General features: G+C 45.2%; 1 long non-coding RNA gene across 1 annotated transcript; it reads right to left on the reverse strand.

The window, feature by feature from the left end:
* Positions 1-8,715: 8,715 nt before the first annotated feature.
* On the reverse strand, positions 8,716-11,941 carry LOC146571434 (uncharacterized). Its single transcript, XR_014893121.1, has 4 exons — positions 11,191-11,941; positions 10,660-10,812; positions 10,209-10,298; positions 8,716-9,624 (listed from the first exon to the last, which is right to left on the reverse strand). It is a non-coding gene; the product is annotated as an uncharacterized LOC146571434 (long non-coding RNA).
* Positions 11,942-18,670: the final 6,729 nt, after the last annotated feature.

Consider the following 18,670-nt stretch of genomic DNA (forward strand, 5'->3'; position numbering starts at 1 on the left):
CCCTTGTCTCGTCCAGCCTGATTACTCCCAGCTGTGCTCTCCTTCTGTGTCTCATTCCCTCGTTATCCCTCTGTGTATTTAAGCCCTGTGTTTCTCTTTGTCAGTGTCGTAGTCTCCCTCATGCTGTGTGTTTTGTTAGTCGTCCCAGTTTAGATTTTGTAGAGTTTTTGGTGTTCAGCAATAAAAGCTGCCCTTTTGCGTTCAATCCTGTCTCCAGTGAGTTTGCGTTTGGGTCCAATCCCTGCCTGCCACACAGCCGAAACATGACAGAAGACTACGACCATTACATGGCTCCAGCAGACAGTGAGCTGTATGAGCGCCAGGAGGCAGCCCTCGCCCAGCTGGAGGAGGAGTTCCGCTGGAAGCCGTGGCGCGCTCCGGATTTTGAGCACATATTCCGCGGAACTCGGCTGGCTTTTGGAGGTCCCCGAAGTTGCCAAAAGCCTCCGCCTGTTGCCCCGCTCGCACCCAAGCCTCGGCCGCTTCAGGTGGGAGTGCTCCGTTTTTCTTCGGATGCTCACGCTCCAGCCTCTGCATTGCCATCCCGCACGTCAGAGGCTCAGCTGTATGCCCCGTCAGCTTCCTCACCTCAGAGGAAGCGATGCTCATACCGCTGTCACTTTTCACTTGCTGAGCAACTCCCGGGGGTGAGTTATAATGACTGCCTTTCACACATCCCACCTGAAGCCATAACTGAAAAGAACAATAAACTCACCCCAGACACTGTTGGAATCTCCCTTTTGGACGATGACATAGACTGGGAAAAGTTTTTTCATTTTGCTCCCTCTGAACAGGGAGAAATCAAAGACAATAAGCACTCGCCAAAGGCTGTAAATGCTGTTAAAGGAAAAACTGAGTAATGTCACCAGGTCTCAAACACACAGTTCAGGTTCTGTCAGTTCAGGTTTTGTCAAGTCTGGTTCAGTCAGCTCACTTTAAGACTGTTAACCCAAGGACTTCAAAGACTGTACAACATGGTGGGAAAGATGCAAAATACATTTTTGCTAGGTCTGTTTTTGTCGACCCAGTACATATTAACCCTAAGCCTGCCAATTCTAAGACTGTTTTTTTCTGAGCCTGCTCCTTTGCCTGTTCGTGTTTCTGCTGCCAGGGCAGCTCAGGCCCAGCGTACCCCTGCACCCGTACCATTTCCTCGGGTGAGGGAGGCTGAGGTCCAGTTGGTCCCTGCTCTGGTTTCCAGGCCGGCTGAGGCTCTGTCAGTTTCTGCACCCGTACCAGCTCCTCGGGTGAGAAGGGCAGTTGCCCAGCCGTTGCCGGTGCCTGTCCCAGCTTCCAGGGTGAGGGGGGGCTGTGAACCAGTCCACCCCTGCACCCATGCCGGTCCCCAGGGTGAGGTCAGCCAGGATACAGCCCGTCTCCGCACCCGTACCTACTCCAGGGGTGGGAGCGGCTAGTGTCCGGCAGGTGCCTGCACCCGTTCTTGTTTCTGCTGAAGGCTCAGGCAACCCCGCCCAACAGTCCTCCCCGTGTTCCAGAGGCTCAGGAGTGTTCAGTCCACAACCATCGCCACCATCACTACTGCATGCTTTTCAGTCTATAGCTCAGTCATTAGCTCTGTTAGCAGCCCAGTCCATAGTTCATTTTCCTGTGTTTCCGTTAGCTCAACCCTTAGCCCACTGTGCAGCTCAGCCAGCTCCCCAGCTGCTCCGCCGGAGGGTCTGAGGGGCCCGTTCAGCCCCCAGCTGCTCCGCCGGAGGGTCCGAGGGGCCCGTTCAGCCACCAGCTGCTCCACCAGCAGCCTCATCCACATTTGCAGCAGCCGTGTCTCCGCCCACGCCGTCGCCTGGTCCGGCTTCAGCTTCATCCGTGTCTTCATCCGAGTCTGGTCCCGCCTCGGCCTCTGCTTCTGCCACGCCTGGTCCAGCCTCTGCCACGCCTGGTCCAGCCACTGCCACGCCTGGTCCAGCCTCTGCACCTCGGGATCGCCGGCCACTTTCCGGGCCACCAGCTGGACGTCACCGCCATCGAGCTGGTGGCCCGGTGAACCGTTTCCATGTTGCCGCCGTTGCTGTCCGCATGGACGGCCCCCGGAACTGTTTCCATGTTGCCGCCGTTGCCGTCAGCCTCCGGGCCGGCCCCCTGAGGAGTTGTGAACCGTTCCCTGTGCTCCTGTGCTTTTGATGGACATTTTGTTTTTGTGGCTTTGTTTTGTTTTGCTTTGTTTGGACCTGTAGCTCACTGTGCGTTTTGTTAGTCTTCCCAGTTTAGATTTTGTAGAGTTTGTGTTCAGCAATAAAAGCTGCCCTTTTGAGTTCAATCCTGTCTCCAGTGAGTTTGCGTTTGGGTCCAATCCCTGCCTGCCACACAGCCGAAACATGACAGTTCTGGTTGGAGGTTCTTATGTTCCCTGTTTGGTTCCTTGTCCATTTAGATTCTCCACCGTCCTCTGTGCGTCCCTCTGTGTGTGTTTGTGTTTATGTGTGTGGACTTGTGTCTTGTTTCTCTTTTCTGCCATCTCAATCTCACTGTCCTGTGTCGTGATCTCCCTCACTCATGGCTGTGTGTTAGTTTAGATTTCAGTATTCCCAGTTTAGGTTAGTTTTGTATTTCTATGACACCCTAGCAATAAAAGCTGTGTTTTGAGTTCAAGTCCTGTCTGCGAGTTTGCATTTGGGTCCAATTCACCTGCTCCACACACAGTTCATGACAATAATAATACATAAACAGACTGTTTTGCAACCAGAATAGTCTGTGAAAACTCAATGAAAACAAATTATTTACATCATGGAAACATTCATAATTATTTTCTTATCCATCCATCCATCCATCTTCATCCGCTTTATCCGGGGCCGGGTCGCGGGGGCAGCAGCCTAAGCAAAGAGGCCCAGACCTCCCTCTCCCCAGCCACCTCCTCCAGCTTATCCGGGGGAATACCAAGGCGTTCCCAGGCCAGCCGAGAGATATAATCTCTCCAGCGTGTCCTGGGTCTGCCCCGGGGCCTCCTCCCGGTGGGACATGCCTGGAACACCTCACCCAGGAGGCGCCCAGGGGGCATCCTTGTCAGATGCCCGAACCACCTCAGCTGGCTCCTTTCGATGTGGAGCAGCAGCTGCTCTACTCTGAGCCCCTCCCGGATGGCCGAACTTCTCACCCTATCTCTAAGGGAGAGGCCAGCCACCCTTCGGAGGAAGCTCATTTCTGCCGCTTGTATCCGCGATCTCGTTCTTTCGGTCACTACCCACAGCTCGTGGCCATAGGTGAGGGTAGGGACGTAGATCGACCGGTAAATTGAGAGCTTCGCTTTTACACTCAGCTCCCTCTTCACCACGACGGACCGGTGCAGCGTCCGCATTACTGCAGCTGCAGCCCCAGTCCGTCTGTCGATCTCCGGCTCCCTTCTCCCATCACTCGCGAACAAGACCCCGAGATACTTGAACTCCTCCACTTGGGGCAGGAACTCATCCCCGACCCGGAGTGGGCACTCCACCCTTTTCCGGCTGAGAACCATGGCCTCAGATTTGGAGGTGCTGATCCTCATTCCCGCTGCTTCACACTCGGCTGCGAACCGTTCCAGTGCGAGCTGGAGGCCCTCACCCGATGAAGCCAACAGAACCACATCATCTGCAAAAATCAGAGATGAGATTCTGAGGCCACCAAAGCGAAAGCCCTCCGCCACTTGGCTGCGCCTAGAAATTCTGTCCATAAAAATTATGAACAGAACCGGAGACAAAGGGCAGCCCTGGCGGAGCCCATCACCCACTGGGAACGAGTCCGACTTATTGCCGGCAATGCGAACCAAGCTCTTGCAACGGTTGTATAGGGATCGAATGGCCCGTAGCAATGGGCCAGACACCCCATATTCCCGCAACACCTCCCACAGGACACCCCGAGGGACATGGTCGAATGCCTTCTCCAAGTCCACAAAACACATGTAGACTGGTTGGGCAAACTCCCATGCACCCTCAAGTATCCTGGAGAGGATAAAGAGCTGGTCCAGTGTTCCGCGACCAGGACGAAAACCGCATTGTTCCTCCTGTATCCGAGGTTCGACTAGCGGACGAACTCTCCTTTCCAGCACCCTGGCATAGACTTTCCCAGGGAGGCTGAGGAGTGTGATCCCCCTGTAGTTGGAACACACCCTCCGGTCCCCCTTCTTAAAGATGGGGACCACCACCCCGGTCTGCCAGTCCACAGGTACTGCCCCTGATCTCCACGCAACATTGCAGAGGCGTGTCAACCAGGACAGCCCTACAACGTCCAGAGCCTTCAGGAACTCGGGGCGGACCTCATCAACACCAGGGGCTCTGCCACCAAGGAGTTGTTTAACTGCCTCAGTGACCTCGCCCCCGGAAATTGGCGGGTCATTCCCCTCATCCCCAGACTCTGCTTCCTCCTCGGAAGACGTGTCAGTGGGATTAAGGAGGTCCTCGAAGTATTCCTTCCACCGCCTGACAATTTTCTCAGTCGACGTCAGCAGCGCTCCGCCAGCACTATACACAGTGCAGGTAGAGCACCGCTTTGCCCTCCTGAGACGTCTGACGGTTTGCCAGAATCTCTTCGAGGCAGTCCGAAAGTCTTTTTCCATGGCCTCTCCGAACTCCTCCCACACCCGAGTTTTTGCTTCAGCCACTGCCCGAGCCGCATTCCGCTTGGCCTGTCGATACCTGTCGGCTGCCTCCGGAGTCCCACAGGCTAACCAAGCCCGATAGGACTCCTTCTTCAGCCTGGTGGCTCCCTTCACCTCTGGTGTCCACCATTTGGTTCGGGGATTACCACCACGGCAGGCACCAACCACCTTGCGGCCGCAGCTCAATGCAGCAGCTTCGGCAATGGAGACGCTGAACATGGTCCATTCGGACTCAATGTCCCCAGTCTCCCTCGGAATGCTGTTGAAGCTCTGCCGGAGGTGTGCGTTGAAGATCTCGCGGACTGGGGCCTCTGCTAGACGTTCCCAGCACACCCTCACTACGCGTTTAGGTGCACCAGGTCTGTCCAGCGTCCTCCCCCGCCACCTGATCCAACTCACCACCAGGTGGTGATCAGTTGACAGCTCAGCCCCTCTCTTTACCCGAGTGTCCAGAACATATGGTCGCAGGTCTGCTGATACGATTACAAAATCGATCATCGACCTACGGCCTAGAGCGTCCTGGTGCCACGTGCACTTATGGACACTCTTATGTTCGAACAGGGTGTTCGTTATGGCCAAACTGTGATTAGCACAGAAGTCCAATAACAAAGCACCGCTCGGGTTCAGATCAGGGAGGCCATTCCTCCCAATCACGCCCCTCCAGGTCTCGCTGTCGTTACCCACGTGAGCACTGAAGTCTCCCAGCAGGACAACAGAGTCTCCAGGTGGAGCACCCTCCAGCCCCCCCCCCCCCCTTCCCCCCCAGGGACTCTAAGAAGGCTGGGTACTCTGAACTGCCACTCGGCGCATAAGCGCAGATGACAGTCAGGACCCGTTCCCCGACCCTAAGGCGCAGGGAACAAACCCTCTCGTCCACCGGGAAAAACCCCAACGTACCGGCAGCAAGCCGAGGGGATATTAGAATACCCACCCCAGCCCGCCGCCTCTCACCAGGGGCAACTCCAGACTGAGACAGAGTCCAGCCCCTCTCCAGGAGACTGGTTCCAGAGCCCAAGCCATGCGTAGAGGTGAGCCCGACTATATCTAGCCGGTACCTCTCAACCTCACGCACTAACTCAGGCTCCTTCCCCACCAGAGAGGTGACATTCCATGTCCCTATTGCCAGTCTTGGCAGCCGGGGGTCAGTCCGCCAGGGCCTCCGCTCCTGGCCGCCACCTGGCACACAATGCACCCGACCCTTATGGCGCCTCCTGCGGGTGGTGGGCCTGCGGGAGGATGGGACCATGTCTCCTCTTCGGGCTGTACCCGGCCGGGCCCCATGGACTAAGGCCCGGCCACCAGACGCTCGCCCTTGGGCACCCTCCCCGGGCCTGGCTCCAGGGCGGGGCCCCGGTAACCCTATCCCGGGCAGGGTAAACTGTTCCCTCGGTGTCCTTTTCATAAGGGTCTTATGAATCGCTCTTTGTCTGGTCCCTCACCCAGGGCCAGTTTGCCATGGGAGACCCTACCAGGGGGCAAAAGCCCCCAGACAACATGGTCAATCAATGGTCAATGGTCAATGGTAACTTTATTGTCCCTGATAGGAAATTGATTCGCAGTATGTCAAAACAACCAACAAACATACAACCAACACATCACGTACACTCATTAAAAAAAAAAAGCCCCTGGGATCCCTGGGACACACAAACCCCTCCACCATGATAAGGTAGCGATTCAAGGAGGGGCAAGGAGGGGAGAATTATTTTCTTAAATATTCTTATTCTATATTGTTATATTTATTATAAAATCTTTGGACTTTGTACTGCTGGTTTCGTAAAAGAAAATACAGCATCTTGGGGTATGAAAATTATGAACAGATTTCAAACAATTTTCTGCTATGAAAACATAAAGAAGCTGAAGAAAACAAAACCATCCGTGACTGCAGCCTTGTTATAGTACTTGTGGTGTGTGGTGGTGTCATGAGAATACAGACGAGCTGAATTCTTACAGGATGAGTGTGTTGTGAGCTAAATGAATGTGTCATATCCACCTTTTGTTAAAACAAGTGGAACCAGAGGATGAAAAGGATCAGAAGGCACGATAAACCCAGTAGTGCAGAACATCTGTCTTATCTGGGCAGGTTGGTGACTTTCTAGTGCTGGGATTTCCTCCAGTGTGAGTCACCAACTTGTTAAATCTGTGACTAAACTAATTAAAGTCATTATTATGGAAGCTGTACTCCCTTGGGCCATATGTGAAGTAGCTTATGACAAACCATCAACTAACCTCACGCTGTAAAACAGCATTAGTAATTTCAGCCAATTGACATTGAAAATGTTTTTTTAGGAGGGACCTGCCCAAGAGGGCAGGAGAAATTAACAATAGCACTAGTTCTATGAAGATAATTTAAGTAGAAAGGACTGGATTGCTTATTATGTAGATAAAATAACGCAGTCATTAAGCTACTTGCAAAACAAGCAATTTATTTTATATATAACCCCTTTGTAAATCCTGTTTACTGAAGACTGTTTATCAAAATAAGTAAAGCGATTCTCATTTAAAAAAAACAAACAAAACACCGGGACCCTAGGTGTTATGGTCAGGGACCATTAAAAAAAATGGCGATCCAGGATCGCTGAGTTGTGCACGTTAAAATAGTATAATAAGAATATTCTAATAAAAGCTAGAGAGGGTTGGAAAGCACGTGTCAGTGTCTCCAGTGTGGCTGTCCTGTGAATCCTGGCGGTGCTAACTGATCGGCGCATCGCACTGTAAGGACCAGTTACTTGGACATTATGTCATGTCAGCTGAAGGGCTGACTGAATTCTAAAAGCTTAAAAAGTCACGATTAAATAAATAAGATGAGTAAATAAATAAACAAAAGCTGAAATACAGAGTCGATTCTGAAACAGAAACATTAGATAAAGTAAAGATATACTGAGGTAAGGTAAAATAAACAATAAAATAAAACAGGATAAGCGGTGGTCCTCCTGGGGCTCTCGTTCTCGTCCATGCCTGCTTCGTGTCCTGGGGGGCAGGGCTGTAGCTCCCTACACACACACTATTAGACCCTTAAATGTAGAAACCTTATGAACACAAGTATGCTCACACACATAATTTGACTAATATAATATCACCATCATATTTGTTGGGCACTTTTTTTGGCCTTCAAACAACAATTCTGATAGCTACACTGCCGGACAGGACAGGCAAAAAAAAAGGAGAGGGAAGTTGATGGGCTATAATTGCAGTAATTGCAGTAATTGCAGTAAGCTGAAACTGGAAGTGCTCCACGCCGGGTGACAGAATTAATGTGTCACAGAGACCTGAGGGCAGTTGTGCTTTTTCCCTAATCGCAAAAAGGATTTTAGATTTGAGAGGAAGCTAGATGCTGAAAAATGTAAACAGTTAGTGGGAAATATAAAGCAGCAAAAGTAAGAGCAAATTAGAGAAAATTGGACATGCACACATGATTGCATGGTTAGAAGAAGCTGAAAAACTTAAGCAAACTAAAATCAGGGACAAAAATCGATCTGAGGCTGGAGGAGATATGACCCCACCTGAGCCCACACTGAAAAAAATATGTTGTTGGATTTACTTAATTCAATGGTGGACATTTGTTGCACACAGATGTTTTGCTTTGGCAGCAACTTAAACAATTGAGTTAAATTAACACAATTTATTCATGTTCAATAAACCTGTGCAATTTGTGTTGATAAAATGTGACTTAAACATGTTTTGATGAAGTAATTTGAGCTCTTGAAATATTTTAATCCTTCACAATTTTCTCACTTTATCCCAACACGATTCAATAACTTTTACCCAATACTACTTGGTCACTTAAATACTACATGTTATCTTCAAATTACATTTTGCTATTATATTCTAGTATCAAATACACAATTTTCAAATGGAGGCCTTATAACAGATTATATTGTTCTCTTCCAAGATGGTTGCTGGCATCCACCAGTAACCTTTCAAAACAAAATGTCTAATTTCACTGCATTGACAGTAGGTAAAGAATTAAACTGACATTACTCCACTACTGAATCTATATAAATCAACAGTTAAATAATGTCAGTTCTTCCGTGTTCTCTGGAATCAATCACAGCAAAGAAATTGGACTGTTTCTTTTGAAAAATGTTGGGAAAGAACAAATCAAAACATTCTATTTAAGGCCTCTAACGTCAAGATTCAGTTAAACAACAATTATGACTAAACAATTTGAGGTAATGTTAGTTTCCATTAACATTAAATTAGGTTACTGAATTGGCAAACACCTTCCTATTAACATTACCCATTTTACCCCAATAACTAAAGAAATTAGCACTTGCAGGTCAAAACCTTTATTCAAGAGATGCAAAAATAACATTGATACAGTGACTGTCAAAAGTTACGGCACTGATCATACTGTGACATCTTGGTTCAAAACAGCACACTTAGAAATATTCAACATTCCTTACTTCAACTGAATGAAACTGAAAATACCATTTCACACGGCCCATATGGGATATTTAGACTGCATAACTGTTCATGCTACATCTCTTCACTAGTAAAAGAAAGAAAAAATACAAAGAGAAATTTAAAAATGCTGCCAAAATGCTGTACAGAGCAAAAGGAAAAACAAACAACAACAAAAAACGGCTCGTCCTCATGGCAGTTGCAGAGTATATAAAAATGAACCCTGCGATCTGTTCCTGGAATTGAGCTTCAAAAATGCAGCAGAACAAGTGTGAGATTTAAATGTCCTCTCACCTAGAGCTGATCAGCTTGCATGCATAACAGTGAGCTTTCCTTGCAGGAGCAGTTTTGTCTTAGTTGTGAGTTTTTCTTGAGAGCTGAGTTGCTTCCAACTCCATTACCACCCTTTGAATCACCTCAAAAGTGTAGCAGAGTTGTGATGGGTAACTCATGTTGAAGGAATAAAAATGGTCCAAACAGCATGGCTACTGCAAAGGTCACGTTATCCAGATCTTGAAGAACTACTATACCCTCGATGATGATGCCAACGTCAGAAAAGTCATTGCCTGGTGCATCCTCTGGAGACAGATGTTCATTGTGGTTTTCTCAATCTGTGCAGTGGCCTCAGTCAAGTCCTGGTTAAACACAAAACATTTCTTTAAGATTCCTTTTTAAACTCATCTCTTTTGAATCTACCAGTTCTAATGTTAGAGTAATTTAAACCAATGCAAGCAACATAGTAAATAGCTATAGCCAAAGAGTGGCCTGCCATGCTGCCATTCATGGTCTAACAGAGTTTCTAAGAGAGGGTGAAAAACATAATAATTTCAAATGCTTTACATTAGTTTTTCTTAGAAAGACACCGGCCCATCAGAAATCCAGGTTTTGTCACTCAGAAGATGTTAGAATTTAGACTTTCAGCCCCACAATTTGGTTAGCTGTTGGTCTTTTTTTTTTTCAAACAAAAGCTAATGTAAATATTGGTGGGATTTTCCTTTGTTCACTAGAATGACAAATTTAAAGTTTTTTCACACTGATGTGACCCCTAATACAGGGGTGGGGCCTCAAGGGCCGGCGGCTGAGTTCACTACCAGGCCTCATGTGAACTTCAAATTATTAAAGAGGACTACTGGTCCTAACTGTTCCAATGAGGATCAAGTGGATAACTAAATGCATTTTTAAATGTTGCAAAGCCACAATCTACTCATAAAACACTCACCATGAACTCCTGCACCAAGATGTTGCAATTGTCTTTCACACAGATGCGGAGCACTTTGATGAGGGACTCCCTTCGAGCATTAATGTCATCCTAAAGTATTATAACAAAGAAAACAGAGATTTGTGAACTTTTCAGTAGCACAGAAGAAAATGATCCCAGACAAAAACTTAAACCAGTCAACATGCAACACCAGCATCTACAAAGCAATATCAAAAGTTCCTGTTTGACATCAACTTTATGGATATATAGTTTCCAGAACATTTATTTTTTTTAAAAGATCAATTTTTCTCAGTGGGCCAGTAAATGCATGACGAAAATTATGGCATCCTTTCGGTGGAATCAGTACTCACAGGTAATAGTTGACTGTTTCAATGGATGCAGCATAAAAATCTTTTACTGACCTAATGCAATACATATACACTTTGTAGTTAAAGAATTTTAAAGTTCTTACTGTCATTATGGCAGCTACATCCTTTAGCTTTGTGCCCTGTTCCCCCGATCACTTTGCAAACACTTTCAGCAGACTGTCAGAGAGAAACTCAGCTCCGTCAGAAACCTTGACTGTAAAGGCATGGTTGGGATGCACTGGAATGCTGCATTTTATCTGAAATGACATAAAATTATTTTGAAATAACAGCAGGCACTGTGCTTGGTTAATAATCAGTAATGTTTTGTTGAATAAAAACTGTGTTTCCAGATCTTATGGGATTAAAAAAATCCAAAGATGTTTATTTCTGATTTGCAACCCAAGAACCCACAAGTTACAACCTCATTTTAGTTCAAGTGTGCATTAATGTGAGTCCAGTAATCACCTTTCTGACGATACATACAGGTATAAGTTAAACCTATGGCAGATTTTGGATTTCTCAGTTGTATTAATAGGGTGGTCTATTTGAGTATGCATGCACCTAATAATTATAAAAAAAACCTATTATAATTAAGTTACAGAAACCTTAAGCGAAAATAGAATATACTTTCTTACCATAACACCTTGAACCCACAATCCATCAGCTGACTCCTGGTGAAATGCAGAATAGATGTGGTCTCTCAATGTGCATCAACAAAAACAAAAACAAAAGGACAGCAGGAGGGGTAGGGATGTAAGCTAGCATAATGCCACTGATGATATTAGCTAAAGCTGTTCAATGTCCAAAATCTCACTAACACCACGGTGCAGTAAATACACAATGTAACTGAAGAGTCAGTTGACAAATGTATTCACACAGAAAACCAAATTATGTTATGAGTGCCTCGTAATTAGGTTTAATGTGATATTATGGCTCTTGTGCCAAAGACAAATTCAAATGAAAAAGCGCCAATTCTTTGACAACAGATAAAACAGCAAATAAGCTAACGGCTCTTTTTTAGCATGTTACATGGCGGCACTTTAGACGTTTAACTACATTTGGCTGAAATATGGTAAACATTAATTCAAAAAATCAAGACATACCAAAAAACGTAGAGTTGGCTGCTTGACTTGACTGAGATGGATGCATTTTTTAAACCACGATCCAAAGCCCGCGAGATGAAATCACGCGTGGTTTCACGAGATTTAACGTTGCTATCTTATTGACTTACTTCACCTGAACATGATATGAACAATTTAATACACCCTTTCTGCATATCATGTAGTTTTTACACTATATAGTTACATTTATCTTTAAAACATGAGGCAATTGTGTTAAATACATGCAAGATGCTTACATAAATCCAAGAGATGGCCAGTCCCTTTTTTTCAGTGCACACAAAAATCTCAACCCACACTGTATCTTCCCGTCACCCAAGCATTTGGGAAGCAAGAGGATGATTACACAAGCCCCCTCCAGGCCGAAGCCCTTATCCTTCCCGGGCTGGAGCGGAAGACAGCCATTGGCATCCCTGTTAACAGTGAAGGAGCAATCACTAACTCCCCTATTGCATCTATTTCTACCACAAAAATCTCCATTGCTATCAGTAAGCTGCCCGCAGTGGACACAGCCACCACCTATCAGCACACGCTCTGTAATACAAAACCCTTTGCCAAGCCAACATATTAATCTCTCCAATTCCATTTTTGGATGTCAAACAGGGAAATCAGAGGATAGGAAGAAGCAGGGGAAGGCCAAGACAAAGCAGTTAGAAATCGCTACAACTGTGGTGGGGGCCGACATTGGGCACAGGACTGTACTGAAAGGAAAAAGGGCAGGAGGGATGATGACCACCAAGTGAGATGGGAAGCAAGACTAGATGTGGGGAAGTGAGAGTAAAGGTGTTATTTTGTGCTTATAATTGTTACACCCCGGCCTAGGCAACCGGGGTGCAACGTAGAAAAACAAAGATAAGGAAAATAAAACCACGAAGGCCCTCCACCAAAATCCCAAAACGAAGGTGTCTCAAACGAAAATATTAACAAACCCATTCACAACTATTTACAACAGACTATTTATTTATAACAAAACACCAAACTATTTACAACACGGGGGAGATCGCGACCATGACACACTGAAACACAAGGCTTAAATACATAGAAGGAGCAATCAGGGAATGGACCACAGGAGGGAAACACAGCTGGGGCAAATTAGAACTGACGAGACAGGGAAAACGTAAACTGAACACACTAAAATAACACAGACTTTCAAAGTAAAGCAGGAAATACATAACAGTCACGCAAAAACAAAACACTGACACACCGAAACGTAACATTTCCCCCTACCCAAAAATCAAACATGTAACCCCAAGTGAAATGTTTTGATCAAAAGCGGATGAAGGCTGGTGGAGGCTGGAGCGGTCCTCGGACCCCACAGCGATTGGACGAGCCCCCATATGTTACACCCCGGCCTAGGCAACCGGGGTGCAACGTAGAAAAACAAAGATAAGGAAAATAAAACCACGAAGGCCCTCCACCAAAATCCCAAAACGAAGGTGTCTCAAACGAAAATATTAACAAACCCATTCACAACTATTTACAACAGACTATTTATTTATAACAAAACACCAAACTATTTACAACACGGGGGAGATCGCGACCATGACACACTGAAACACAAGGCTTAAATACATAGAAGGAGCAATCAGGGAATGGACCACAGGAGGGAAACACAGCTGGGGCAAATTAGAACTGACGAGACAGGGAAAACGTAAACTGAACACACTAAAATAACACAGACTTTCAAAGTAAAGCAGGAAATACATAACAGTCACGCAAAAACAAAACACTGACACACCGAAACGTAACATAATGTATAAAAATAGTAAAATAAAAAAATGTGATGACTTCAAATTACAGAAACAAAAGTCTAGCATAGCTAATCCAACAGGGGGCAAACAACTCAACATCAGTAAAGATTGTCCACAGCGATCACCCTGATTAGGGAGGAAATTGGCAGGGATCAAAGAAATGAGGGTTTTAGTGTTGCTGCTGACTGTAACGTTAGGTCTGATAACAGTGGGGGAGAAAAGGGGGACAAAGAACTAAATTAAATAGATATCAGCACAAGTCAAACGACAGGCAAATGTTATTGTAATGCATGGGGTTTTGTAGCAGCTAATAGAGGTCATGAGTGGAGATACATGCTAAAACACAACATAAAGAGTCACCTCACCACTGCAAAGAAAGTAGGTAAAGAACATAGGGTCGTAAGATCTTTGAAAAATGCTGAAATGGGGGACAGGGGGTTGGATGCATTAGGCATTTGGGCATCAGGCACCAACCCATTTGTACTGTTTAAAATACTGATACAGATCCTGGATCTACACACCAGTTTACACTGCAACACATACCACAAACCTCACAGGAGTAATGACCATAAACATAACAAACGCATTAGAACTAGAGACAGGTTACACTGACAAAAATAATGTTAGATTGTGTGTTTTGGACTGCCTGACAAGCTAATGTTTCTAGTTGCGGCGTGCGCATCCAGCTAGTTTAGCATGTATGCTCTGGTTGTTAGCTTGCACTTCACTGCCCCTGTGTGAAACTTGTTTGCATTATTTGTACCCACCCGTAAGACCATAACCCCTCCAAAACATATCATGGAAATTATATCTATTTTTATAGGAATGGGCAAGGTCAGGACCTGCGTGACTGAAGCGGGTGCAATGTCCCCCAGGACATAACACAAGCCAAGGACTCTTACCTCAATGATTAGTTTATGCAGATTAGTCTGAGAGCTGGACTCCCCCCTGAATGGAAAGGAACCTGTGCACTAGTTCCCTAAAAATGCCTTTCAAGTTTTTTATCCTCCCAGAAATTAAGCAGCTGACCCAAGCTGTAAAGAGCGGGGAATCTGAAGAACAAAATGGGAGTTGTATTCCCGAGAGTCTGGAGGTGGGTATGTGGATGCCAACAGTGTTCCATGGAGAGTGCCCGATGAGTTTAAAGCTAGAAATCAAACAGAAGCAGGTTTTGAGTCAGTCTTTTCCCAGAGGGTGACAGTTAATAAAAATGTAGATTAGATTAACTACCTTAAATGCAATCAAAAGAGATTTGCATGAAAAAATTGGTCCAGAGGCTGATCGTCACTGCTCTAACCAAGACCATCTAAATGTAAAGATTTAAATGCCGAGTGCAAGGATTCTTTGGCCATAAACAACTATAACCTAAGACAAAATGAATTAAGGTGCACCATGCAATGACCTCAATGACCTTTCATTGAGGTCATTGCATGGTGGGGTTTGGGGGGTCATTTCCCATACATATGGAATATGTAATGGAGTGGAGACCCTGGGATGTTACACCCATAATATTGCATTGTAGCAGTCATTAGTGGTGTGCGATACTGCTGATTTTGGGGAGAGCAGTGTATCATGACTTATGGCATGAATCATCATAGGTTTGCAAATTCTGAACACATTTTACTTGTTACTAAATCACTGTGATTCTACAATAATGAGTTAACACAATAAAAGCACATCTTTCAGCCTTTCACAGAAACTGGAGACCTGAAATGTGAGCGGGTATGAGCTACAAGCTATAAATGAGCTGTGACCCAAATAGACCTGACAGTCAACACAAAAAAAGTTCAGATATTTTTAATTATGGATGTTTGACATATATCATTTTGAATTCCACAAAATTCAGTAAACATAGATAATAGAAACAAAGAATTGATCCTCCCACACTAGCACCAGTATTGATCCAATAACAATACTAGCATTGTTATTGATACTATCAATATTTGTATGAATTTGCCCACCTCTAACACTCACTGGAGTTATTTATGAGGAAAGCAGCACCAAAGCACCAAAACTTTACTTTAATATTGCCCAACACTAGAATTTTAATTCTCATGAATTTGCTGTATGATATTCATATGTCTTTAATTACCTCTGCAAAGGAAGTTATTTTATTTGGGCTGATTGGATGGAGTAAATTTAGATCCGGATCTGGATCTAGAGCCAGGAAGTTTTGGAGGGTTTTTTTTTAAACTTTTGTTAGACAGGGCAAACAGTTCATGTTTATACTTTGAGCTGAATTATGCCCAAAACAAAAACACACACACACACACACAGGATGACCAACTAACAGTGAAGAAACCAAACTGCTGGCTCACATGGCAAACACTGGCACCAGGACAATGCCAAAGTTACCACAACAGTGTGCCAAGGTCTTACACCTCTAAAAGTGCCAAAAACTCACAGCAGCTTAATTTGATTGTGGATTATAAAACAGTTAAAGAGAAAAAGAGGAGAGTGCCCACAATGGTTCAGAGAACAATGAGCAACAAAGGGAAGTGATAACAGACAGGATATCCTGACAGTGCTAGTGCTGCTAGCACGTCACAGCAAAATACTGCCAGGACAAAGCATACAAGTACTCACAACAAAGCCCAAAAAGATGCCTCCTTGTAAAGATATTCATTCTGAATTTTTTAAGCTCAAGTTATTATATTCTAGACAAGCCTCCACACACCCTGTGAAGTGAAATGAGTTGGAGCTGTAGTTGGAAATGTGTCAAGTTCAGTGAAGTAATTCAGACCTGGAAATGAGTTCAGCTGGGATCTATGGATTAAACTAAAGTCATGTAAACCAAAGTTAAGACAAGGTGTGTTAAATAAAATTTACAAAATGCACAAGCACAGCTGAATAAGAGTTGAATTCAAAATTGACTTTGAAGCTGAGCTGACTAAAGTGAGGAGCAAGTGGAGTAAGTATAGTTAGTTAGGTCAAGTCAGTTTTATTTGTAGCACAGTTAAAATGACAGGAGTGAACCCAACATGCTTCCCAGACAAAGACAAATCAAATAAAGACAAATAAAATCCAGCAATAGAAAAAAGACTAAATAAAAGAGCAGTAAGAAAATGTTCACAGTGGACTTCACAAAACCACAAGCCACCTCATGCTTCACACAGAGAAAAGTTGTGACCTAGAGGAAAGATCTGAGGCTGGGCTGAGTCCAGTGCAGTGAAAGGAAGTGGAAATATGCAGACCTTACTTAGCTATGCTAAGCTGAATTTAATAGAGCAGAAAGGAGAGGAGTGCAGAAAAATACAGTCAGGTAACCTGAGTTGTGATCATCAGAGTCCAATTAAGATGCCTCGGTGTCTCCTGGCATCTTTGGACTTATTTATAATTCTTATGTTGGACTAATCTTCACAAAATGTGATTTTATTCACTGAAAGTAGATCTCAGTGTTAATTCATCAGCAAATTATGCTCGCTGGAAGTATTTCTGTGTGGCTGTAAACACAGAAAAAAGGAGGAAGCATCTGGCTTTCTGAGGACATGTGCATTTTGCACACATTATGTACACAAACACACACACACAGTTTTTTCAATAACTATTCTTTCTGCCTGTCAGAGTTTTGATTAGAGCAGCGGTTGCTATCGTGTTGTTGATCCAACAGGAACCCAGTTTTCATGACCCACTCACCTACTACGTGACATCATGACTCTTCTCCTTTATATGCATGTGTGTGTGTGTGTATGTGTGAGAGAGAAAACAGCTCTTGTAGTAATGAGTTTCCCAGGTTGAGAGCTGATTATGTTTTTCCTGAGGAGGGTCATTTGTCGGCATGCTGACGTCCAAGCTGGAGTAGCACCTGCTACCTCTGCCCTTAATCTGAAAACGTGATCATGAATTGGCCATCACGTTTTCAGTAAGAGCAAACATTTTCTGTTTGACTGTTTTCATCTTGCCCATGTATTAATCTCCCTCAGTATAGCTCTGATTTACTGCTGTTCTGGTTGAACCTGTCTGTAACGGTACTACAGCTGGTAGAGACAAAAAGATTTAACTGCTAGAATCTGGAAACTGCTTAACCTCTGCCTCTGCTTAACCTCTGCCATCTCCTGGGCCTCCTCCCGGTGGGACATGCCCAAAACACCTCACCCAGGAGGCACCCAGGAGGCATCCTTGTCAGATGCCCGAACCACCTCAGCTGGCTCCTTTCGATGTGGAGGAGCAACGGCTCTACTCTGAGCCCCTCCCGGATGGCTGGACTTCTCACCCTATCTCTAAGGGAGAGGCCAGCCACCCTTCGGATGAAAGCTCATTTCCGCCACTTATATCTCGTTCTTTCGGTTACTACCCACAGCTCGTAGGCATAGGTGAGGGTAGGGACATAGACCGACCAGTAACTTGAGAGCTTCACTTTTACACTCAGCTCTCTCTTCACCAAAGTCCACTGCGGCCGCAGCACCAATCCGTCTGTTGATCTCCGGCTCCCTTCTCCCATCACTCGCGAACAAGACCTCGAGATACTTGAAGTCCTCCACTTGGGGCAGGAACTCATCCCGACCCTGAGTGGGTACTCCACCCTTTTCCGGCTGAGAACCATGGCCTCAGATTTGAAGGTGCTGACCTCATCCCCACTGCTTCACACTCGGCTGCGAACCGTTCCAGTGAGAGCTGGAGGCCATTACCCAATGAAGCCAACAGAACCACATCATCCATGAAAAGCAGAGATGAGATTCTGAGGCCACCGAAGTGAAAGCCCTCCGCCACTTGGCTGTGCCTAGAAATCCTGTCCATAAAAATTATGAACAGAAATCCCTGCATCATGTTAGTCACTATTTTAGTGGTTTGGAGCTTTGTAGAAGGTCTTTATTACAATGCCTCTTTCCTACCTCCACCCTGTTTGTGTTTATTTACTGTGTGGCATACAAGTGAGTGAATCAGCCCTTCTTACCCCCCCTAATAGCACTGCTCCCCTTCTGTCTACAGTGCAATGTCGGCATAACTAAAACCTAAAACACTGATGTTCTGGGACCCCACTGGTGATAGAGTAATTACTATAGGTGTGGTCCAGCTTCTATCAGCATGCATCATTTTCTCTACAGTAAACACACACACACACACGCGCACACACACGCGCGCACACACACAGGGTATGTTAACTTCTGTTTTCCCATTAAGAAGCTGATAAAGACAAATCAATAACGGTCTCTGCTTTGCTTCTGGGCTTCATATTTTAGAAATAAAAAGATCTTTGTAGAGTAGGAAGAATGATGTATTTACAAAGATACTTGGTAAAATGTACA

The sequence above is a fragment of the Mchenga conophoros genome, linkage group LG7, assembly GCF_057382185.1.
Source record: "Mchenga conophoros isolate Kocher_MC1m ecotype Shallow Benthic linkage group LG7, M_conophoros_male_GT1.1, whole genome shotgun sequence".
Classification (NCBI taxonomy): Eukaryota; Metazoa; Chordata; class Actinopteri; order Cichliformes; family Cichlidae; genus Mchenga; species Mchenga conophoros.